This window comes from Petaurus breviceps, unplaced genomic scaffold (genome assembly GCF_028583685.1).
Source record: "Petaurus breviceps papuanus isolate PSGF00001 unplaced genomic scaffold, PetGlider_PUasm1.0 558, whole genome shotgun sequence".
NCBI classification, from domain to species: Eukaryota; Metazoa; Chordata; class Mammalia; order Diprotodontia; family Petauridae; genus Petaurus; species Petaurus breviceps.
The window spans coordinates 2,143,816-2,169,795 of NW_027186376.1; the positions used below are offsets into that span (position 1 = coordinate 2,143,816).

The 25,980-nt window shown below is 35.7% G+C and overlaps 1 protein-coding gene and 1 pseudogene across 4 annotated transcripts in view; both read left to right on the forward strand.

The window, feature by feature from the left end:
• SLC2A13 (solute carrier family 2 member 13) overlaps positions 1–25,980 on the forward strand; it is a 215,003-nt gene that overhangs the window by 61,685 nt on the left and 127,338 nt on the right. The window lies entirely within an intron of this gene.
• On the forward strand, positions 13,122–18,419 carry LOC138173032 (RNA guanine-N7 methyltransferase-activating subunit-like protein; annotated as a pseudogene).

A 25,980-nucleotide genomic window follows, 5' to 3' on the forward strand; every position in this document is an offset into this window, starting at 1 on the left:
TGTGAAGGTCTGCCCTGGAGGATGCCTATTTGTCTTGGGCTGATGCTGAAACACATGGAGGTCCAGTCACTGGAGAATGCCTATTTGCTCAGGGCTATGTTGAAGCATGTGGTGGTTCTGGGAGCTGGAGTCTGCTGGTTCCCCTGGCTATGCTAAGTCATGTGGAGGGACCTGGTGTTTCTGTTTGCCTGCTCTACCACAGTGGGGCTTAGGATCTCCCAATTCTTTGCTGAGATGGGTCTTGCTGTTATAATGCTGGGATGCTTCCTATTCTAGAACGGGCTCCCTTTTTACCCAAGTGAGATGGGTGTTCTTGCTGATCCTCCACAAGTCTCCCAGGCTAATGACTGAGCCATCTTGTCTTTCCACTGGCTCTGATGTCCTAGGACTTGTTCTGGGGTGCTATTATGTGGTTGTTTAAAGGTGAATATGGGAGAGGCAAAGCTATATGCTGCTTACTACGCCTTCTCAGTTCCCAGAAGTCTGTGTTGTCACTCTCTTTAGTTATTTTAAATGAAGCATCTGGTTCTATACTTTGCTGTTGGACTTTGCTGGTAATATGCAGAAATATTGATTTTTTTTAACATATAATTTGTATCTCAAAACTTTGTTAAAGTTGTTAATTATTTCTTGTAGTTTTTCAGTTGATTCTCTAGGATTCCCTAAGTATACCATCATATTATCTACAAAGAGATATAGTTTTATTTCCTAATTGCCTATTCTAATTCCTTAAATTTCTTTTTCTTCTTTCGTTGTTATAACTAACATTTCTAGTACAATATTGAGTAATAGAAGTGATAATGGGGATCTTTGCTTTATCCCTGATTGCATTCAGAAGATTTCTAATTTATCTCCATAACAGATAATGCTTGCTGATGGTTTTAGATAAATATTACTTGCAATTTTAAGGTAAACTCCATTTATTCCTATGCTCTATAGTGTTTTTAATAGGAATGGGTGTTGTATTTTGTCGAATACTTTTTTCTGCATCTATTGAGATAATCATATGATTTCTCTTGGTTTTACTATTGATGTAGTCAATTATGCTGATAGTTTTCCTAACACTGAGTCATTCCTGGTATAAATCCCACTATAAATCATAGTGTATTATCTTGGTGATGAATTGCTGTAATGTCCTTGCTGATATTTTATTTAAAATTTTTGCATCAATATTCATTAGGGAAATTGGTCTATACTTTTCTTTCCCTGTTTCAGCTCTTCCTGGTTTAGGTATCAGCAACATATTTGTGTCACAAAAGGAATTTGGTTAGACTGCTTCTCACCTATTTTCCCATAGAATTTATGTAGTACTGGAATTAATTGTTCTTTAAATGTTTAGTAGATTTCACTTACAAATCCATCTAGCCCTGGAGATTTTTTTCTTAGGGAGTTCATTGATAGCTTGTTCAAATTTCTTTTTCTAAAATTAGGTTAAGTATTTAGTTTCCTCTTCTGTTAATCTGGGCAATTTATATTTTTGTAAATGTTTACTCATTTCACTTAGTTCGACAGACTTTTGGTCATACACTTGTTTAAAATAGATCCTAATTATTGTTTTAATTTCCTCTTTAGTGGTGGTGAATTCACTTTCTTCATTTTTGATACTGGTAATTTGATTCTCTTCTTTCTTTTTAAAATCAAATGAACCAAAAGTTTATCTATTTTATTGTTTTTTTTTCATGAAACCAGTCCATAGTTTTATTTATTAGGTCAATAGTATTTTTACTTTCAATTTTATTAATTTCTGCTTTGATTTTCAGAATTTATTTTTCTAGGTTTTTTTAGTTGCATGCCCAATTCATCAATATATTCTTTCTCTATTTTATTGATGTAAGCATTTAGAGATATTAAATTTCTCCCAATTACTGCTTTGGCAACATCCCATAAATTCTGATATGTTGTCTCATTGTTGTCATTCTCTTTGTTGAAATTATTGATTATTTCTATGATTTGCTGTTTGGCCCACTCATTCTTTAGGATTAGATAATTTCGCTTATAATTAATTTTTAATATATTTTTTCATGTTTCTAATGTAATTTTTGTTGAATTTATTTTTTGTTGCATTGTGTTCTGAAATGGATGCATTTCATATTTATGCCTTTCTGCATTGGGTTGTGAGATTGTGAAACTGGGAGAGACTTGAGGCAAGGAGACCAGCCAACAATATATTGTAATTGTTCAGGTATAGAATGATAAGGACCTGAACCATAATGTTTGTTGTACGAGTAGAGAGAAAAAGTCTTTTAAGACAAATCTTGTGAAGGTAGAAACAGGAAGACTTGAATATGGATTGTTTATAAGGGATGAGTGTTAAGTGAGGAACCAAGTTGGGTGACAATTGTGGTTGTGAGACTGAGTCATTGAGAGGATAGTTGAAAGAAATGTTGAGGGGAACAGGATAGAGAACTGTGCTTGGCATATAGTGAATTTGAGGTATCTAAAGGACATTCAGTTTGAGATGCCCAATAAGCAGCTGACAATTTCAAATGGAGATCAGTTGTATTAACTTAAGCTTATGCACAGGCTTTTCAATTTCTTATAATCAAAATTGTCTGTTTCATATTTTGTAATTATATCCCTTCTTTGGTTAAGAATTCATCCCCTACCTATAGCTACAAAAGTATGTAATCTGTTTCTCTTATAATTTTTTATGACCTTATCTTTAATATCATGGTGTAAGGAACTGTTTGAGGCAAATTTCTATCAAAATTTTTTTCAAGTTTTAGCAGCAGTTCTTATCAAATAGGGAATACTTTTTAAAGTAATTTATATATTCATGTTTATAAACAACTGTTGTTTATCAGAATATTTCCGATTCTCCAGTTGTCTGATGCATTTATACAATTTTTATTTTTTTAAAAATTAGTATGAAATGTTTTTGATAATTCTGCTTTATAATATACTTGGAGGTGTGAAATGCTATTCCCACTTAATTCCCATTCCCGCCCCCCTCCCCCAATATTTCCCCTGATTCTGGGTATTTTTTTGGAAACAAATTTGCTATTATTTCATACAGATTGGTAAACCTTCCTTTTGGTAGTTTGATTGGTATAGCATTAAATGTATAAATTTACTTTGATAGTATTGTCATTTTTATTATATTAACACAGCCCAACTATGAGCCCTTGAATATTCCTGTAGCTGTTTATGTTGTTCTTTATTTCTTCAAAGACCATCTTGAAATAGAATCTCTGCCATATTGAATGTGCCTTGGTATACCACCTTGCAAATGCTTCATGTGCTTTGTAGTTACTTTGTAGCTTTCTTTTATTGCATATGAGATATCATCATCATCATCATCATCATGATTATTAATTATTGTCATATGGAAATTTTGTTGGGATTATTTTTCATCCTGCAACTTTGCTGAAACTATTGTCTCAATCATCTGATTTGCTAGGATTTTCTGAGAGAAACAATCATGTTCTCATCAAATGGGGATAAACTTGTTCCCTATTTGATTATCTTTATGCCTTTAATTTCTTTCCCTTGTCTTATTGTTATTGCTAGCATTTCTAGAACATTTAAAAATAATGGCAAGAGGGAATATCCTTGCTTTATTTCTTCATTTATTGGAAAAGCTTTTAATGTATCCCCACTGAAAATGATATTTTCTTTTCATTTTTAGATTAAGTACTTTTTATAATAGTAAAAAATATCCCTCTGTGGTCCTGCTTTGTAAATTTTTTAGCATCATTAAGTGTTTTACTTTGTCCTTTTCACCTGCATATCTTAAAGTAATTTTGTAGTTTTATATGTTTTTGTTTTTAATATGATTGTTTTTGCTTCCTAATGTTAAACCAACTTTGTATCTCTGGTAAAAATCCAGTATAAATGATTTTTTGGATAATTTGCTTTCCTCTGTATGAAAGGTTATTAGTTTTTAGTTAAAAGTTTTGAATAAATATCCAGTAATCATATTGTTCTTTAGTTCTTTATTTCCCCATGATTTAAGTATTAGGGCTATATTTGTCTCATAAAAAGATTTTGGCAGGGTGTTTATTTCTTAGTTTTAAAGAATTCCTTTGAAAGAGATGTTTGTTTCTTAAATGTTTGCTACCATATAAATGTACCAGGACCAGGAGTTTTCCCCCAACTATCTTTGGTAATTACTTTGCAATAACTCTTTCTGTTTCTTTTTCTGAGACTTGATTATTTAATATCTTTTGTGCCCTATTAATTTGATATATATATATATATATATATATATATATATATATATATATATATATATATATGTTTTTGAAGACAATTTTCTATTTCCTTTCTTTTGTAATTTTTGTTGACAGGTAACTGTGCATAGTTTGGAAATATAATACTGAAAATTCTTTTTATTCTAATTTTGTTGTGATTTTTTCTTGTTCCTTTTTTGTTTCATTCATGTAATCTTCCACCCTTTTTAATTGGATTGGCTAAAGGTCATTTTGTTAGTCTTTTCAAAGAACAGGCCGTTAGTTTTATCAGTTTATGTTCATTTTTGTTCTCCGCCATTTTTCAAGATTCTCCATTTTGTGTTTGTCTTGAGTTTCTTTATGTGTTAGTTTTCAATTTTCAAAATGTACATTTAGTTCTCATTGCTACTGTCTTTTAAAAAATTTGCTAATGTATTTTTTTCTTCTGTGGATTCTGGGGGATCCTTATTCTGACTCTCACTCTTAGCTGATGAATCATCTCCCTTAGCTTGGCTACATTTCTCCTTCAGATTCTATACCTCAAGTGCCAGGCATGATTCTTTCATGCCTTTGGCTTTAGGGCCTACAATTGTTCTCCCTTTCCCCAAGGTTATTATTTGATAATCATTTTATCTACCAACCTCAAGAAACTTCTTGAAGGGGATAAAGATATAAAAATAAGAATAATTAGCTTAAAACATCATCTCAAAAGTCTGTGATCTACTCTTCTATGAACCCATATAGTTTTTGGGAAAAGTAGGCTGAAGCTTAGAGAGCACATGTATAATCTCCTAGATGCTTGAAGTCCTTTCCTGCCATTTTGGGGGTGCTCAATAAGTTCTCCTTGGAGATAATGAAATTTCTTTCCCGGACTCCTTATGGAAACATGAATCTGTGCCAAGTCTTTCCCAAGTTTCTAAAGCAGACATTGCTTTCAGTTGATCCCAGGCTACCACTAGGATACTAAAAGGAAGATGAGAAATCCAATATCTTTCATAATCTCCAAAGCTTACAATAGCCTCCTTTTAAAAATGGGGCAGAGGGGCGGCTATGTGGCGCAGTGAATAAGAGTGCCGGCCCTGGAGTTGGGAGGATCCAGGATTGCTTCTGGCCTCAGATATTTAACACCCACACAAAATAACTGGCCATGTAACCTTGGGCAAGGTACTTAACCCCAATTGCTTTTAAAAAATGGGGCAGAGGCAAGGATACTGAACCAAAGAGTGAAGCCAAGGTCTCTCCTTCTCCTTGTGTGGTTTTTCTTGAGTAGTTTAGCTAGAATACCACATCTTCCTTCTAGTTTTTAGAAATAAATTCTTTTCAACTTGCTTGATAAGGTATAGATGATTTTTGGGGACATGGTTAGTTGTCCTTAACTTATCTGAACACAATTCCTTTTCTTCTTTCTGGTTTGATGATCTTTTATTACTTCAGCTAAAGCTTATGATTAATTGATTTGTTGAGTTATGTCCTAACCTAGTTAAGGTATTTATAAAGGGTAAAATAGGGTAGGGTATTTTTTGTTCTTTAGTATAGTTTGAAAGCCTCCTAGAATTTAGGCTAAGCCTGAAAAGCAATTGATTTATTGACTTATTTTCTGGCCTACTTAAGTTATATATTAAGACTAAAATAGGATAGGATAGTTTCAATTCCACAATTACAGTATGTTTTTATGAATGTGCCTTTCCCCCTCTCTTTGAAGACTGCTTTAGTTGCATTCCAGAAATTTTAGTAATATTTAGTATAATTTAGTATTATTGCTATTGTTTAAGTTATTAATTTTTTCAATGATCTATTCTTTGAATTATTTCTTGTTTCTATTTTATCAATAAGGAGATTTAGAACTATGTTTTTTATTTGTACTTTCTGAATTGATTACCATTGAACCATTTGTTCAAGTCTATGTTTTCTGTTATGTTTCTATTAGCTTTTTCCAATCCTGAGAGAGGAACATTAAAGTCTCTTACAAGGATTGTGTTATTACTTACTTTTTTCAATTTAGTTTATTTTCACTTTTAAATTTATATCATAGGCTCAGAACCAAGATAGTAGAGTAAAAGCAGGGACTTTCTTGAGATCTCTCCTAGACCTCTGTAAATACTTGTAAAAATGACTCTAAACAAATTCTAGAGCTACAGCACCCAGAAAATAGCAGAGTAAAACACATTTCCAATCCAAAACAACCTCAAGGCTCACAGGAAGGACTTATCAGACTGGGGTGGGAGCAGAGCACATTCCAGCATGAGCCACACTGTCACAGACAGGGTGGGAGCTGGCCTCAGGGGACTGAATCACTGGCAGCTGTGGCAGTTTCCAGACTTCTCAATCCACAAACACCAAAGACAAGATAGAAGGTCAGTGGAAAAACTCTGCCTGGATGAAAGAGGAGTGGGATCCAGACCCAATCCTGGGGCAGTGGAGGTGGTGGCAGCAGCAGCAGCAGCAGGAGTAGCTGCTTCTGGAGCTCTGGGCCCACAGACAAATTGCTGTGGGGGATCAAATTGCTGATACAAAACCTCTGAAACCTGGGGCAGTACAACCACCCCTACTCCCAACCCCACTGGAAGCAGAGTCCTACCTTGACAAAGAGTTAGAAAGTCAAGTATTTGGCTGAGAAGATGAGCAAACAGTGTTAAAAAACTCAGACTATAGAATCTTACTTTGGTGATAAGAAGATAAAAACATACAACCAGAAGAAGATAATAAAGTCAGAACTCCTACATCAAAAGCCTCCAAGAATAATATGAATTGGTCTCAGGTCATGGAGGAGCTCAAAAAGTATTTTGAAAATCAAGTAAGAGAAGAAGATGAAAAATTGGAAAGAGAAATGAGAATGATGCAAGAAAATCATGAAAAATGAGTCAACAGCTTTCTAAAGGAGACCTCAAAAATACTGAAGAAAATAATACCTTAAAAAATAGACTAACCCAAAAGACAAAAGAGGTCCAAAGAACCAATGAGAAGAATGCCTTAAAAACAGAACTAGCCAAATGGAAAAGGAGATTCAAAAGCTCACTGAAGAAAATAATTCTTTCAAAATTAGAATGGAGCAAATGGAAACTAATGACTTCATGGGAAATCAAGAAATTCTATAACAGAACCAAAAGAATAAAAAAAATAGAAGAAAATTTGAAATACCTCATTGGATAAGCCACTGACTTAGAAAACAGATCCAGGAGAGATAATTAAAAAAATTATTGGACTACCTGAAAGCCATGATAAAAAAAGAGGCTAGACATCATCTTTCAAGAAAGTATCAAGGAAAACTGCCCTTATATTCTAGAACCAGACTATAAAATAGAAATGGAAAGAATTCACCCCTTGAAAGAAATCCCAAAAGGAAAACTCCTAGGAATATTACAGCCAAATTCCAGAATTCCCAGATCAAGGAGAAAATATTACAAATAGCCAAAAAGAAACAATTTGAGTATTGTGGAAACACAAGCAGGATAACACAAGATCTAGCAGTTTCTATATTAAGGGATCAGAGGGCTGAGAATATGATATTTTGGAGGTCAGAGAAGCTAGGATTAAAACCAAGAATCACCTATCCTGCAAAACTTAGTATAATACTTCAGGGGGAAAAATAGTCATCCAATAAAATAGAAGACTTTTTTTTTTAAAAGCAATTGGGGTTAAGTAACTTGCTCAAGTTTACATGGTCAGGTGTATGTGTGTGTGTGTGTGTGTGTGAAGTATCTGAGGCCATAACCAATCCCAGATCTCCTGACTCTGGGGCCAGCGCTCTTACTCACTGCACCACCTGGTTGCCCCAAATAGAAGACTTTCAAAGCATTCTTGCTGAAAAGACCAGAGCTGAATAGAAAATTTGACTTTCAAATGCAAGAATCAAGAGGAATATGAAAAGGTAAACAAGAAAAGAAATCATAATGGACTTATTAAAGTTGAACTATTTACATTCCTACATGGAAAGATGATATTTGTAACTCATGAGACTTTTCTCAACATTAGGGTAGCTGGAGGATATAGATAGATAGATAGATAGAAGATGCAGGGTGAGTTTAATATGAAGAGATGATATCTAAAAATAAAATTGAGGGGTGAGAGGAATATATTGGGAGGAGAAAGGGAGAGATAGACTGGGGTAAATTATCTCACATAAAAGAGGGAAGAAAAAGGTTTCACAGTGAAGGGGAACAGTGAAAGGTGAGAGGGAATGAGTGAACCTTACTATCATTGAATTTGGCTTAAAGAGGTAATAATATACACAACCAATTGGGTATTTTACTCTACAGGAAAGTAAGGGGGAAGGGGATAGAAGAGGGGGGATGATAGAAGGGAGGGCAGATTAGGGGAGGGTGTAATCAGAAGCCAACACTTTTGTAAAGGGTCAGGGTCAAAGGAGAAAATAGTACAAGTGGGGGATGGGATAGGATGGAGGGAAATATAGTTGGTCTCACAATATGACTATTCTGGAAATTTTTGCATAACTGCAAATGTATAACCTTTATTTAATTGTGTGCCTTCTCAGTAAGGGAGGGTAGGCAGGTAGAGGGGAGAGAATTTGGAACTCAAAGTTTTAAAAATAAATGTTAAAAATTGTTTGTACATGCAACTGGGAAATAAGATATACATGCAGTGGGGTATAGAAATCTATCTTTCCCTACAGGAAAATAGAAGTGAAGGGGATAAGGGTGGGGGGATAGGGAGGCAGACTAGGGGAAGGGGTAATCAGAATGCATTCCATCTCTTGGTGGGGAGAAGGGGGGAGATGGGGAGAAAATTTGGAACCCCAAATCTTATAGAAATGAATATTGAAAACTAAATAAATAAATTTAAAAAATATGCTTATATAATATAGTAGACTATTCCATTTGAAGCATATGTTTAATACTATTGCTATGTATAGTTCCTTTTAGTATGATGTAATTTACTTTTTTATCTATATTCAAATTTTTATTTTGCGAGTTGATTCCTGTTTTTGATTTACAGTAAATTTTATTCTAATCTCTTGTTTTTATAATGTGTTATCTTTTTTGCTTCGGTGTATGTTTCTTGTAAGCAATAGTTTGTGGGATTGTCTTCTTATCTGATCTATCACTTTCTTTCATTGGTGCCTTAGTCTATTCACATTTGAAATTAATTATGTACTTTTAGAACAAATAGAATAGAATCATTTTTTTTATAGTTTTCTTATATGTTTTCCTTTAATTATGTAAATGCTAGTGTTTTTCTTGGTGTTTCTTAAATTCAAAATTTAAAAATATTAAAAAGAATAAAGCATATTGAATTTAGCAATTGAAATTATTGGTTATATAAATGCTTAAACGAAATGAACAAAGAATTCCAAGCTATTTACTACTATATAAAAAGACTACTTCAGTTCATTACTAATAAGAAAAGCAGATAGAGACAAGATGGTGGAGTAAAAGCAGGGACTTGCTTGAACTCTCCCCTAAACCCCTCCAAATTTCTGTAAAAAATGACTCTAATCAAATTCTAGAGTTACAGAACCTGCAAAATGACAGAGTGAAACCCATCTCCAGCCTCAGACAGCCCTGAAGGCTGACAGGAAGGGTCAATCACACTGGGGTCGGAGCACACCCCAGTCTAGTGTGACCCACCCTGGCACAGACTGGGCCAGAGCAGGTCTCAGGGGACTGAATCACTGGAAGCTGTGGTGATTTCCAGATTTCTCAACCCACAAAGTGCAAAGACAATGTAGAAGGTCAGTGGGGAAACTTTGTCAGATGTGGGTGAGAGAAGAGTTCAGTCCGGCCCCAGCCCTGGGGTGGCAGAGGTGGTGGCAGTCACAGCAGCAGCAGCAGTAACTTCAGACCCACAGATGGTGGGGGGATCAAGCAACTGATCAGAGGCCAGTTTCAGGGATCACTTTGTTGGTGCTGAGACAGGATTCTCTTAATTTGTCCTACTTGAATCTGGGTCGCAATCTTGGGTGATGGTCCTGGGGTGAGGAGGAGCGCTCTAGTGGCAGGTCTTGTGGCAGCTGTAGAGAGGGTGTTCTCCTCACAGTTTCAAGGCAGAAAAGAGTGCCTGTAGTTACACACAGACCAGAGCACAGGCCAGGAGACTAGTAAATACCTCTCCTTTTATCATACCACCTTAGAAGAACTGAAAATTTATAGGTGCTTAGAAGTAGCTCCAACAACAGCTATGCAAACCCCTTGAAAATTGGAACAGAACATTCTCCACTCTGAAAGCAGAGTCCTACCCTGAAAAAGAGCTCAAAAGTTGGGTAATTGGCTGGGAATATGAGCAAACAGCATAAAAAAATTAGGCTATAAAATGTTACTTTGGTGACAAAGAAGATTAAAATATACAACCAGAAGACAACAGAGTGAAATCTCTGACATGTAAAGCCTCCAAGAAAAATATGAATTGGTCACAGGCCATGGAGGAGTTCAGAAGGAATTTTGAAAATGAGGTAAGGAAAGTAGAGGAAAAAAATTGGAAAGAGAAATGACATTGGAGCAAGAAAATAATGAAAAATGAGTCAATAGCTTACTGAAAGAGACCCAAAAAATCCTGAAGAAAATAACACCTTAAAAAAGAGACTAACCCAAATTGCAAAAGTTGTTTGAAAAGTCAATGAGAAGAATGCTTAAAAAAGCAGGAATGGCCAAATAGAAAAGGAGGTCCAAAAGTTCACTGAAGGAAATAATTCCTTAAAAATTAGAATGGAGGGGCGGCCAGGTAGCACAGCGAGTAAGAGCACCGGCTCCAGTGTTGAGAAGACCTGGAGATCGAATCCCGGGCTCAGACACTCAGCACCCACCCAGAAACACCTGGCCGTGTAACCTTGAGCAAGTTACTTAATCCCAATTGCTTAGGGGCGGCCAGGTGGCTCAGCGAGTAAGAGCACCGGCTCCAGTGTCGGGATGACCTGGATCAAATCCCGGCCTCGGATACTGAGCACCACACCCAGAAATAACTGGCCGTGTAACCTTGAGCAAGTTACTTAACCCCGATTGCTTAAAAAAAAAATTAGAATGGAGAAAATGGAAGCTAATGACTTTATAAGAAATAAAAAAATTCTAAAATAGAACCAAAAGAATGTAAAAAGAGAAGAAAATGTGAAATACCTCATTGGAAAAACCACTGACCTTGAAAACAGGTCCAGGGGAGATAATTGAAAAATTATTGGACTACCTGAAAGCCATCATCAAATAAAAGAGTCTAGACATCACCTTTCAAGAAATTTTCAAGGAAAACTGCTCTAATATTCTAGAACCAGAGGGTAAGATAGAAATTGAAAGAATCCACTGATAGCCTCTTGAAAGAGATCCCAAAACAAAAACTCTTAGAAATATTGTAGCCAAATTCCAGAATTCCCAAGTCATGGAGAAAATATTGCAAGCAGCCAAAAAGAAACAATTTTAGTATTGTGGAAAGACAATCAGGATAACACAGGATCTAGCAGTTTCTACATTAAGGGATCAGAGGGCTTGGAATATGATACTCCAGAGGTCAGAGGAACTAGGAATAAAACCAAGGATCACCTACTCTGCAAAACTGAGTATAATACTTCAGGGAAAAAATTGATATTCAATGAAATAGAGTACTTTCAAGCATTCTTACTGAAAAGACCAGAATTGAACAGAAAATTTATTGTTTAAATAAAAGAATCAAGAGAAGCATGAAAAGGTAAACAGCAAAGAGAAATCATAATGGACTTATTAAAGTTGAACTGTTTATATTTCTAAATGGAAAGATGATATTTGTAACTCATGAGACTTTTCTCAACATTAAGGTAGTTGAAGGGAATATGTGTGTGTGTGTGTGTGTGTGTGTGTGTGTGTATAGACAAGACATGGTGAATTGAATATGAATGGATTATATCTAAAAACTAAAATTAAGGGGTGAGAGAGGAATATATTAGGAGAAGGAAAAAGGGAGAGATAGAATGGGGTAAATTATCTCACATAAAAGAGACAAGAAAAAATTGTTACAATGGAGGGGAAGAGGGGAAAGATGAAAGGGAATGAGTCAACCTTACTCTCATTAGATTTGACTTTAGGATGGAATAACATACATACTCAATTGGGTATTTTACCCAGCAGGAAAGTAGGGAGGAAGGGGATAGGTGGGGAGGATAATATAAGGGAAAGCAGATTGTGGTAGGCAATAGTCAGAAGCAAACGCTTTTGAAAAGGGTCAGAGGAGAAAATAGAATAAGTGGGGAGTGGGATAGGATGGAGGGAAATTTAGTTAGTCTTTCACAATATGACTATTATGGAAATGCTTTTTTTTTTATAACTACACATGTATAAACTATATAGAATTGCTTGTCTTCTCAATGGGGGTGAGTGGGGAGAATGAAAGGAGAGAATCTGGAACTCAACGTTTTTAAAAACAAATGTCCAAAAAAAAATATTTTTATGTGCAATTGGGTAATAAGATTGGCAGGCAATGAGGTATAGAAATCTATCTTGCCCTACAAGAAAGTAAGTGGGAAGGGGATAAGAGGGAGGGAGTGATAAAAGGGAGAGCAGACTGGGGGAAGGGGTAATCAGAATACATGCCATCTTAGAATGGGGAGTAGGGGAGAAACGGAGAGAAAATTTGGACCTCAAAGTCTCGTGGAAATGAATGTTGGAAACCAAAAATAAATAAATAAATTCTGAAAAAATAGAAAAGCACAAGTCAAAACCTCTGTGGTTCCATTTTCCATTCATCACATTAGGAAAGGTAACAAAAGATGCAAATCTTTCCCATATTGTGGAGTTGAGGGAGAGTCCTCATTTAGGACCTGTTAAAGAATGGGACAGTCCTTCCACAGAGGTCTGAGGAGGCTTAGATTTTGTATCATTCCTCTTATGTGACTTTTGGGGAAGAAGTGGTTTTGACTTGTAGGCCTGGCTGTGCAGGGAGAGCCCCAGAATCATCTTAGGTTCAAGGACAGGCTGTGTGCAAGAGGTCTATGAACTCTCAGCCACTTTATTACAGATGGTCCTGGTGCTTGATGAAGAATTACTGACTGCCAGAAGTGTGTGTGCTATGGCCCTGATGTTCCTGGAGCTGCTGCTGGTTGTCATCAGAAGAAATTTGTGACTGTCCTGGAGTGTCATCATCTGATTTTCCTGATGCTGCTCCACGTCACCACTTTTAATCAGGAGAGCAATCACGAACTTCCTTCCCCTTACCTTCCATTTCCCTTTCTTTTCCCCTTCACTTCCCTTCCTCTTAATTCTCTTATATTCGCCTCTCTTCCCCTACTCTCTTTTCCCTCCCTTCTATTCTCCTTTTCCCCTTCACTCCCCCTTTCTTCCCCTCCCCTCTTTTACTCCCTCTCTCCCAAGGTAGGCTAGAAGTTACTCTTCTAACTTCCTCCTTCCAAGTTCCTCCCCCACCATTCTTCTAAGAGGAATGGATGTTTCCTGGTCAGAAGTGCCAGACCCTAGCCTCAGGATATCATTTGCCTCTTCTCCTTCATATTAAAAAAACTAGGCACAGTCTAGGAAAAAGAGAAGTATCCAACCTTTAGGGAAAAAGGCCTATGGGAGGATCCAGAACTTCTCTTCCATGGAGGTCCCAAATCTTTTGGTCATTCTTTGATCATCTGTCTTAGTCAGGTTGTAGTTAATTTACTGGAGAGAATATAAGCAGAATATTGCACTAAAGAGGTCTCTGAAGATGGTTCAACGTGTGACATTTTCATGAGGTTTCTACTCCTCTTCCCCTTTCAAGTTGGTGGAGGGAAAAAAGCAAAAGAACACCCCTGCCCCCCCCCAAAAAAAAAACCCAACAAAGAGTTTTAGCATAGAGACAAACCTGCTTGGAGACAAGGAGATTAGCTTTAGTGGAGGTCCTCGTTTCATATGACTTCCTTTTTATGCAAAACTTCAAAAAACCAAAACCAAAAAACATTTTAAAAATGCAAATTGCAAACATAATTCCTCAAATGATTTGATCACCCAGGCGGTCTGTCACTTTCCAAGTCTGGGGGATCTCCTAATGAACCAAATTTAGAACAGTCATATATATATTTCTCATCTGTAAAATGAACTGGAGAAGGAAATGGCAAGAATCTTTGCCAAGAAGACTCCAAAGGGGGTCATGAAGAGTCATACATGACTGAAAAAAAAGTCTCACAGAGATATCCATCACAGTTTCCAGGGCTTTTTTTAGTGACTTATTTAATCTAGCCTTGTCAGGAGACAAAAGAGACTAAAACACCCCCTACATTAGAGAAAATAAGGCCCTTGGGGAGGATGAGAACTAGATTTATTAGTGAAAGGGTTTCCTTCTGTGTGCCATATGAATGTCCTTTTGGATTTCTTCATCAGTATATAGATACTGGTTCCCCCCACCCTCTGTCGCCCCAGCACTCTGAACTTCCCCATTCAGAAGCTTGCTGGTGAATATTGACACTCAGAATGAGGGGCTCCCCTCAACCTTCTTATTTATTGTTCTACTTAAAACTTCTATCTTGCCATTGCATTATACTTATATGCCTATCTTACATGTGTAGGCTTCCTCCAATAATTTTATATATACACCCACCCACATAAATATGTAATATATGTATGTATTTTTGTGTATATGTATACACACATACTTATGATACTTAATTTAGCCAAATCAGAGTATAGAGAACTAAGTGTAATGAGATACTTCCTGGTTCAAAGAAAAGAAGAGAGAAGGAAAAAAGTTTTAGAAGCTTTCAACACATCAGATGCATATTATTCATGAAAATCACAAGCTAAGCAACGGCATCATCAACAGAGAGCCAACACTGAAGCTAAAGACCGGGGTGAAAGCCTTGCCTCTTATTTAGACTGACTACATATGATTCTGTACAAGTCACTTTACCTCTCTGTGCTCTAGGCAACTTTCTAAGGCAATAGATTGCAGAGAAGTTGCTGACCCACCTGAGTCCAGGGAGTTTCCTTACCAAGGAACTCTCTATATTCGTGAAATGGAGCATCAGCTTTACTAACGTCCCTCCTCAGTCCTTTGCAGTATGACTCCTGTCCTCATCAGTCAAGTGAGACTGTTAGCAGTGATCTCTTAACTGCCAGATCTAATCTCATCAGTTCTTGTCTCCCTTTTGCCCCCTTTGCTTCCTTTGACATTCTTGTTCAATGTCTCCTCTTGGACACTCTTCCCTCCCTGTTGTTATGAGACTACTGTGTTCTGCTTTTCATCCTACCTGTCTTGGGCTCTTTTCTCTTCTGACTGTGCTTTCAGGTCCCATTGAATTCCATGGTCTTTCCAGCTCTTTTTGATATTAAATTTCTGACTGTGAGTCTCTCTCCTTCCCAGTTCTATCTCAATATAGGAAATCCTCAACTTACAAGTACCTCTATCTATCAGTAGTAGACCTTCTTGTCATTCAGCAACTAATGGAAAAAAGAAAAATATGAAACTTTTGGGGAAACTGAAGTATTCAGAAGTAGAGTATGGGAAGAAACTGGGAAAAGGAGAAAAAGTTTGGGAAACTAGCTCCTGCAGCTTGTCACAAGTAGACCCCTTGTTGCTCACTACCCACCTCTCCCCGAAATTGCTTTCCTATACTGGTTTCTGGTCCCACTAAAAGGGAGCAGAATGAAGGTGTTCAACAGCTATTTGGAAATGGAGAAACCAATGCTGATACATGAAATTTAAAATTTTGCACAGGAAATAAATGTAACCAGGATAAGAAATGAAACAGTTGACTAGGGGAAGACAGTTACTTTATTTTATTCCTTTTTAATTCCCATCCAAGATTCTAAGGCAGTCAAGAGGGTATGCTATATTTCCTCATCTGTTAATATAAATGTATAATTCTCTTATTAGTTATTCAATTACCTGTGCTTCTACTACAGTTTACTTAACCAGAGACTCCTATAAACTTTTCTCTTCTACCTCTATACTGTTTTACCTGTGATCTCATTACTTCTCCTGGCTCTATCATTTCTATGCAAATGACTCTCAGATCCACTCATCCAAACTTAAGCTCCCTCTCTCCTGATCTCCAGTCTCTCACATCCCACTATCTAGCTGTCTAATAGATACCTCAAACTAAATATCCTGGCTCTCGAGGTTGGTGCTTGAGAACTGAGACAGACTTTTATTTCTTCACCAAAAAAGACAGCTAAACTGTATAGCAGCCCTAAACCACTGAGATTTTTCAAATATCTAGAAGTATTTTTCAGAATGATTAACACTCCAGATGCTGTTCCAAATTTTCAGGAGATGTTTGCTAATGGATTCACAGAAGATAATACAGAATGTCAAGAATTCCTGAAGCATCCTATATATACACTCTGTTGAAAAGTAAACAAGTAGATCTAGGGGTAATCGAAGAAACAGGCAATTGGTTGCAAAATAAGAGACACTTTCAAGGAAGGGATGGCAGGTTGGGTTGGTCAAGTGACAACAGATATAATCAGTGGTACGGAAGACCCTGCAGCAATAACTATCAATGACACTGACGAGAACCTTACTGCCATCAGCAGTATGGAGGATATGTTTCCAATCAACAGCCTCCTCATGGCTACTATCAATCTTGGCAGCCATCAAGTAAAATCAATTACATTCTCTTCTAACATGTCAAAAGCTTGCCTGTTTCCTCTGTTTGGTCATGTTTTTTTTTTTTTTTGTATAGGTAATATTAGAAAATAATAAACTTGAGATTGTTGTTTACAAATAAACTAGAAAGGAGTGATGGAAACTGGAAATGATCAATCCTGTAGAGAAGTTATGGACTACATTGTTCACCTTCCACCTCAAATTCATCTTCAATTCATATTTTGTTAGTGCATTGAATTTTATACATTTTCCATCTAAGTCTGCCAATAGTCCTTAAAGTTTGTAACATGGGCATAATTAGAAATAGCAAAAAGTTTACTTTCAAATTTAAAGGAACATTTGTACACATGGATGTGATTATTTCTGGATATTTTTCAGACTGTAATTAAGTAATTCATCAAGAAACAATTACATTTGGCTTGCAAAATGTCATATTCAACAACAGCTGAAAACATAATTGATTTACCTTTCATGTGACTTTGATGATTTGGAAATAACTAAACTTTGTGAATGCCTATTTTAAAAGGTCTAAGTTCTCTACTAGTAACAACGAAGACAAGAATAAAGATATAAAATTTTTAAAGACCACCTAAATATCCTGTAGACATCTTAAACTTTTCCCCCCACTCCCAAATTCTTCCCCTTGTCCTAACTTCTCTATTACTGTTGAGGATACCACTATGCTCCCAATCACCTTGTACTGCAACCCAGATGTCATCCTCAGGTCCTCACTATCTCTCTCCCTCCTTGTCCAGTAAGTGTCCAAGTCCTTTTATTTATGTTTTTGATTCTGCCTTATTTCATGTATGTGCCCTCTGCCCCGCACACTGCTACCACCCTTATGTTGCTTCTAGTTTCCTTACATTCGGACTAATACAATAACCTGCCGATTGGTATCCCTTCCTCAAGTTTCTTCCCAATCCTTCACCCAGCTGTCAAACTGATCTTAATGTGTAGATCTATTTTGTTGTTGTTTAGTTGTTTGCCCAGCTCTTCATGACCACATTTGAGGTTTTCTTGGCAAAGATACAGGAGAAACTAAAGCAAACAGGATTAAGTGACTTGTCCAGGGTCACAGAGACCTGATTATATCACTCCATTGAATAAACTCCATTGACTCCCAATTACCTACAGGATCAGATTTTTAAAATCTTGTTGGCTTTCATAACCTTTCCTAATCCAGTCCTTTTCTAGTTTTGCTAACCTTTACTACCTTTACTCATTCCTCCACATACTCTGCTGTCCTCCTTGCTAGTCCTTGTAGATGATCTTCCCTCTCTGAGTATTGTCACTGATTTTCACTCCATGCCTGGAATACTGTCCCTAGCTTTCTTGGCTTCTTTCAGTTCTCAACTAAAATCTCACTTTCTGCAAGAAGCCATTAATTTAAAAACCTTCCCTCTGAGTCTACCCTAGATATATATAGATGTGCTGGTAAATGTTCAACAATCAACTCTTTGGGAGAAAATGTGCCAATGACACACCTTTACAATTAAAAAAGATTATTTTTCCATTCATATTGTCTGCACAATTGAGTTTTGTTTCCTCATTACCTGTTCTTATTTTTTCAATTTATTTTTTGTCTAATTGCTATGCTTACATTTATGGTATGAATGATGATACTAATGTTGAATAATGATGGTTATAATGGACATCCTTGCTTCACCCCTGATCTAATTGGGAAGGCTTGCTCTTCATTTTAGATAAATACTACTTGCCACATTAAATAAAGCCCCATTTATTCCTCTGCTACCTATTTTTAATTTTATTATTTATTTTTAACATTCACTTAAAAAAAATTGAATTCAATATTCTCTTTCTTCCGTTAGTCTCGCACCTCCTGAATGAGAAGACAATCAATATTATATCAATTATACATATGAAATCATGCAAAAAATATTTTGATGTGAGCCACGTTGCAAAAGAAACCAAGAAAAATAAAATGAGAAAATTATACTTAAGTTTTCTTTCAGAGTTCATTAATTCTGTCGCTGGAAATGGGTAGCATTTTTCATGAGTCCTTTAGAATCGCCTGGGGTCATTGTATTGATCACAGTAACTAAGTCTTTCACAGTTAATTATCATTACAATATTGTTGTTCCTGTGTACAATCACCTTCTGGTTCTGCTCAATCACATAAATTTTCACGGGTTTTTCAGAAACCGTTCTGCTCATCGTTTCTTATAGCACAATAATATTCCATCACAATTATATACCATGACTTGTTCAACCATTTCCCAATCAATGGGCATTTCAATTTCTAATTCTTTGCCCATATAAATAGAACTACAAAAAATATTTTAGGCTCTTTTCTGTTTTGTTTAATCTCTTTGGTTTTGCCAACCTTGCAGAGTTTGTTCTAAGAAAAGACAAACGAAATTAGGTTGTGTCCATCATTTAATTTCTCTCAAAGTGGGTGGCATGCATATGCATGGAGCTGCAGTGTTGGAACTAAGCTCATTTTGGGGTTGGGGTGCCTGGTTTATATACCTTTTCAATAGGGACTGATATCACCCCACCATCATTTTACCTATGGACAGAGGAAATACCTCTTTTATCAGACCACCTCCCAACCATACCAGACTACTCCTAGCCTTGGACTATCTAGGCAAAAGAATCTCTACCCTAGCCTGAGCAGAACACAAAGGAGCTTCCATATCTTTGATTAAATCAGTTTCAACTTGGGTTGGAGTTTGACCAGGATAAGGAGACTCTATGTAATCTCTTTATAAGCAATATCCTTCTGAAGGAGAAGCTGAACTTTGGAAGGAGGGGGCTGGTGGGAAGCTCTGAGTCTCCAAGATAATGATTACTAAGAAAAGACATTTTTCACAGGATAGATACTTAGTAGTGTTATGACTGGATCACAGGACATACATAGTTTAATAGCCCTTTGGGCATTGTTCCAAATTGCTCTCCAGAATGGTTGGAATAGTTCACAACTCCACCAGTAGTGCATTAGTGTCCTCTATATACTCTCCAATATTTGTCATTTTCCATTTATATCATGTTAAGCAATCTGATAGGTGTTAGGTAGTACCTCCCAGTTGTTTTAATTTACCTTTCTTTTACTTTTAGAGCATTTTTTCATGTGACTACAAATGGATTTGATTTCTTTCTCTGAACACTGCTTGTTCATATCCTTTGACCATTTATCAGTTGGGGAATGACTTATATTCTTATAAATTTGGTTCAGTTCCCTATATATTTAAGAAAAGAAATATTCTTTTGTCAGAGAAATTTGCTGTAAAAATTTTCCCCAAATTTTCTGCTTTCCTTCTAACTTTGGTGGCATTGATTTTGTTTTTACAAAACCTTTTAAATTTAATGTAATCAAAATTATCTATTTTATTATCCATTTATCTATATTTCTTGTCTTGTATAAACTCTTCCTTTATCCCTAGATCTAACAGGTAAATTTTTGGATCGTACCCTAATTTCTTTATGATATTGCCCTTTGTGGCTAAATCATGCATCCATTTCTAGTGTTTTCAATAAGAATTGGAATTATATTTTGTCAAAAACTTTTTTCTGAATCATTTGATAGAATCATATGATTTTTGTTGTTTTTGTTATCAATATGGTTAATTATACCTATAGTTTTTCTAATATTGAACCAGCCCTATTTTACTAGCACAATTCCTACCATTTTATACTATATCATCTTTGTTATATATTTCTGTATTCTCCTTGCTAGTATTTGATTTAAAATTTCTGCATCAATATATATATATGTAATATATATATATATTTTAGTAAGCAATTGGGGTTAAGTAACTTGCTCAAGGTTACACGGCCAGTAATTATTTCTGGGTGTGGTGCTGAGTATCTGAGCCCGGATTTGATCCAGGTCATCCCAACACTGGAGCCGGTTCTCTTACTCACTGAGCCACCTGGCCGCCCCTCTCTGCATCAATATTTAGCAGGGAAATTAGTTTGTAATTTTCTTTCTCTGTTTTAGCTCTCCCTGGTTTAGTTATCAAAACCATATTTCTGTCATAGAAGAAACTTGGTTGGATTCTTTATTTTTTGTTTTTTGGAGAGGGGAAAGCAAGACAATAGGAGTTAAGTGACTTGCTCAAGGTCACATGTCTAGTAAACATAAAGTATCTGAGGCTGGATTTGAACTCAGGTCTCCTGACTCCAGGGCCAATGCTCTATTCACTGGGCCATCTAGCTACTCCTATTATAATTTTTTTAGAAACAAGTTTATATAGTACTGGAATTGCTTGTTCCTTTAATATTTGATAGAATTTGCTTGTATGTCCATCTGATCTTGAGGGTTTTTTCTTAGGGACCTCATTGATGGCTTGTCAAATTTCCTTCTTTAAGATAGGGTTATTTAAGTATTCAACTTTGTCTTCTGTTAATCTGGGAAATTTATATTTTTGTTGATATTTACTCACCTAAATTGTGAATTTTATTGGCATATAACTGGGAAAAGTAGCTCCTAATAATTGCTTTAATTTCATCTTCATTGGAAGTATATTTCATTTTCTTTTCTTTTTTAAATCAACTCAGCTAATGACTTATCTCTTTTACATAAAAAATAAAACCAGTTATTATTTTAAATTATTAGTTCAGTTTTTAAAATTTCAATTTTACTAATCTATCCTTTGATTTTTCTGGATTTCTATTTTGGTGTTCAATTGGGGATTTTAAGTTTGTTCTTTTTCTGTTTCTTTTAGTTACATGCCTAGTTCATTGATCAGATTTTTCTGTCTCTTGCTGATGTAAGCATTTGAAAATATAAATTCCATACTACATGCTGTTTTGTCTGCATCCCATGCATGTTTGTATGTTGTTTCATTGTTGCTTTTACAGTTTATTTATTTTTAGTTTTCAACTTTCATTTCCACAAGATTTTGAGTTACAGATTTTCTCCCTGACTTTCCCCTACCCCCACCCCAAGATAGTGAGCCTACTGAATACCCCTTCTCCCAATCTGTTCTCTCTTATATCCTCCCCTACGCCTCTAACTTTCTAGTAGGGCAAGATTGATTTCTGTTCTCCAGTGCCTGTATATCTCATTTCCCATTTCCATGTAAAAGGAACATTAAAAATTTTTTTTAACATTTATTTTTAAAACTTTGATTTCCAGATTCTTTCCCTTCTTCCCTCCTCACCCACCCACTGGGAAGACGAGCATTTCAATGTAGATTGTACATGTGTAGTTAGACAAAACATTTCCATAGCAGTTATATTGTGAAAGACTAACTATATTTCCCTCCATCCTATCCTGCCCACCACTTATTCTATTTTCTACTTTGACCCTGTCCCTTTTCAAAAGTGTTTGCTTCTAACTACCCTCTCCCCCAATCTGCCATCCCTTCTATCATCCACCTTCTTATCCCCTTGCCTGCTACTTTCCTGTGGGGTAAGATACCCAATTGAATTATATGTTATTACCTCCTTAAGCCAAATTCAATGAGAGGAAGGTTGACTCATTCCCTTTCACTTTCTTGCCCTTCCCTTCCATTGTAACAGTTTTCTCTTGCCTCTTTTATATGAGAAAATTTACCCTATTCTAGCTATCCCTTTCTCCTTCTCCCAATATATTCCTCTCTCACCTCTTAATTTTATTTTTTAGCTATCATCCTTTCATAGTCAACTGATCCTGTGCCCTCTATGTATACATGAACACACATATACACACACTCACATATGTATTTATACACACATATCCTCCTATATATACATACATATGTATGTATCCACACACACACACACACACACACACACACACACATATATATATATATTCCCTTCAACTATACTCATACTGAGAAAAGTCTCATGAGTTACAATTATCATTTTTCCATGTAGGAATGTAAGTAGTTGAACTTTAATAAGTTCTTTATGATTTCTTTTTCCTGTTTACCTTCTCAAGCTTCTCTTATTTCTTGTATTTGAAAGTCAAATTTTCTGTTCAGCTCTGTTTTTTTAAATCAAGAATGCTTGAAAGTCCCTTTTTTCATTGAATAGCATATTTCCCCCTGAAACATTATACTCAGTTTTTCTGGGCAGATAATTCTTGGTTTTAATCCTAGTTAATTAATCCTAATTAAGCTCCTTTGACCTCCAGAATATAATTTTCCAAGTCCCCTGATGCCTTAATGTAGAAGCTGCTAGATCTCGTGTTATCCTGATTGTGTTTCCACAATACTCAAATTGTTTCTTCTTGTCTGCTTGTAATATTTTCTCCTTGACCTGGGGACTCAGGAATTTGGCTGTAATATTCCTAGGAGTTTTATTTTTGGGATCTTTTTCAATAGGTGATTGGTAAATTCTTTCAATTTCTATTTTGCCCTCTTGTTCTGGAATATCAGGGCAATTTTCCTTGAGAATTTCTTGAAGGATGATTTCTAGGCTCTTTTTTTTTATCATGGTTTCAGGTAGTCCAATAATTTTTAAATGATCTCTCCTGGATCTATTTTCCAGGTCAGTGGTTTTTCCAATGAGATATTTCACATTGCCTTCCATTTTTTCATTCATTTGGATTTGTTTTACAGTATTTTGATTTCTCATAAAGTCACTAGCTTCCATGTGCTCCAATCCAATTTTGAAGGAATTATTCTCTTCAGTGAGTTTTTGAAATACCATGTGGCCAATTCCACTTTTTAAGGCATTCTTTTCCTCATTGGCTTTTTGGGACTCTTTTGCCATATGAGTTAGTCTATTTTTTAAGATGTTATTTTCTTCAGTCAGGATGTTGACTCGTTTTTCATGATTTTCTTGAATCATTTTCATTTCTCTTTCCAAATTTTCCTCCACTTCTCTTACTTGATTTTCTTTTTTGGAGGGCAATTGGGGTTAAATGACTTGCCCAAGGTCACATGGCTAGTTTTTTTGTCTGTGTGTTGAGTGTCTGAGGTCAGATTTGAACTCAAACCCTCCTGACTCCAAGGCTGGTGCTCTATTCACTGTGCCACCTAGCCGCCCCATCTTACTTGATTTTCAATATTCTTCTTGAACTCCTCCATGGCCTGTCACCAATTCATATTTTTATTTCTGGTTGCCTTTAATATTTTCTCCTTGACCTCAGAACTCTCCAACTTGGCTGTAATATTCCTAGAAGTTTTCATTTTGGGATTTTTAAAGAATATGATCAGGGGATTCTTTTTATTTCTATTTTGTCCTCTGGTTTTAAGATATCTGGTAATTTTCCTTTATTCTGATTTTTTAATATGATATCTAGACTCTTTTATTATGTCTTTTGGGTGGTGTAATAATTCTTAAGTTATCTCTCCTCAATCTGCTTTTCAGGTCAGTTGTTTTTCTAATGAGACATCACATTTTATTCTATTTTTTCATTCCTTTGACTTTGTTTTTTTTTTTCTTTATGTCTCATGGAGTCATAGTTTCCATATGACCTATTTTTTCCCCAAATTTTATTTTAGACTCAAAGTCCAGAACAGAAATACAGAATAGAGAAAAGAAACAAAAACATATCATAAAATTAAATATTGGAACTTAAATACAAAGTTAGAAAAAAAGCATGCTGTGTACATCACAGAACATAAGAGAGGATTCAAAATAATGTAAAAATAAACTTTCATTTCAAGAAAGCCTATATGATAAATAATACTTATTGTGTTGAGAATTGTCCATCTTTTCCTTGCTCCCTCATGAATTTTCTTTTGTTCTCTGCTGTGCACTTTTTTACTTTGTTCGTTTTTTCCCTCCCTCCAACCTTCCCCCAGAAGGCTACAATAAAGTTTAGATATGTTTCTCTACACCTATGGATATATACATAAACATATACATACACACATATATAGATATTTATTTTCCCAAGCCTATTCGACTCCTAATGTTTGTTTTTTATGTATGACTATATCTCTTGTTTCCTATCCTTCCTGCCTCCTCTACTTTACTTCTACCCATGCCCTTTCCCCCCTATGACTTACCTACCCCCTCCAAGGATCTCTCCCCTTTCCTTCCATTTCCACAGATTGATTCTATGCCCCTATTTTGCCTATTACCTCACACTCCCCTCTAAAGATCCCTCCCTTGTGCTCTCCCCCCTCCCTATGACCTTACTGTTTTATTTCTTCTGAATTTAGACAACTTTTATACTCTTCTAAATATATATATGTACTGTTATCTCTTAAACCCATTCCCAATGGAAATAGGTTACTGGAACTACCAGCCCTCCTCTCCCATCTAATTCCTCTGTAACAATTCTTCTTTTTGCACCTCACACAATTACTCTTTTAAGCTCTTCCTAAATGGTTTTACTTTTTAAATTCATATTCTCAGGTTTGCCCCAATCTTTCTTATAAACTACCCAATTATTAATAAGAATCTTAGACATCCATTTTACATATATAAAAAGTAAACAGTCTGTCCTTATGGATCCCTTATAATCAGTCTTTGTTATTTGCCTTATATTTCTCTTGGTTCTTGTATGTTGAATCATATATTAAGTTCAGGATTTTTTAAAACGAAGTCTTGAAAGTCTGATAGTTTATCAACTGTCCATTTTTTTTTTCATTCAGGATTTAACTTTTCAGGGTATATTTTTGGCCGGAGCCCCATTTTTTTTTGCTCTTCTATATGTTGTGTTTCAAGACCTGCAGTCCTTTAATGTCTCTGGGAAGATGGTGGGGTAGGTCAGAAAATTCCATTTTGCCTATTTTTAAGGAGTTTTTAGTGACAGCAAAAAACAAGAAGGACAAATAGAAGAGAATAGAATGGAATGAAATACACTGTAATGATAACGGTGAATGTGAATTCAATGAACTTATTCACAAAACAGAAAAAGAACAGTAGAATTAGATCAGATTGGAAGCCAGAATCCAATAATATCTTGTTTACAAGAAATGCACTTGAAACAGAAAGTTACATAAGGAGTTAAAATAAGAGGCGAGAGCAGAATCTATTATGCTTCAGCTATATTTTCTTTGGTAAAGTTTTGTACCTCATCTTTTGTTCAGTTTTGATTTTTAAGGAAGTATTTCTTTCCATATTTTTTGTGCCTCTTTTACCAAGCTTTTTCTTTTATATTTTCAACTTTTTCTTTATATTTTCTTGCTTTGTTCTAAATTATTTCTCAGTTTTTCATCTATTACCCCTAGTAATCTCTTTGTTTAGCTCTTCTAGCAATTCTTGTTGGGCTTATGTCCATTCTGCATTCTTCTTTGAGGCTGTATTTGATAATATTTTCAAGTTGTTGCCCTCTTTGGAGTTTGTGTCTTGAGCTTCCCTGTCCCCATAGAAGCCTCAGGATATTTTTGGTTATTTGCTCATTTTTCCAGCCTATTTTTTTTCTACTTTGAACTTTATTGCTCTATTCATCTGTAAGGTGGGA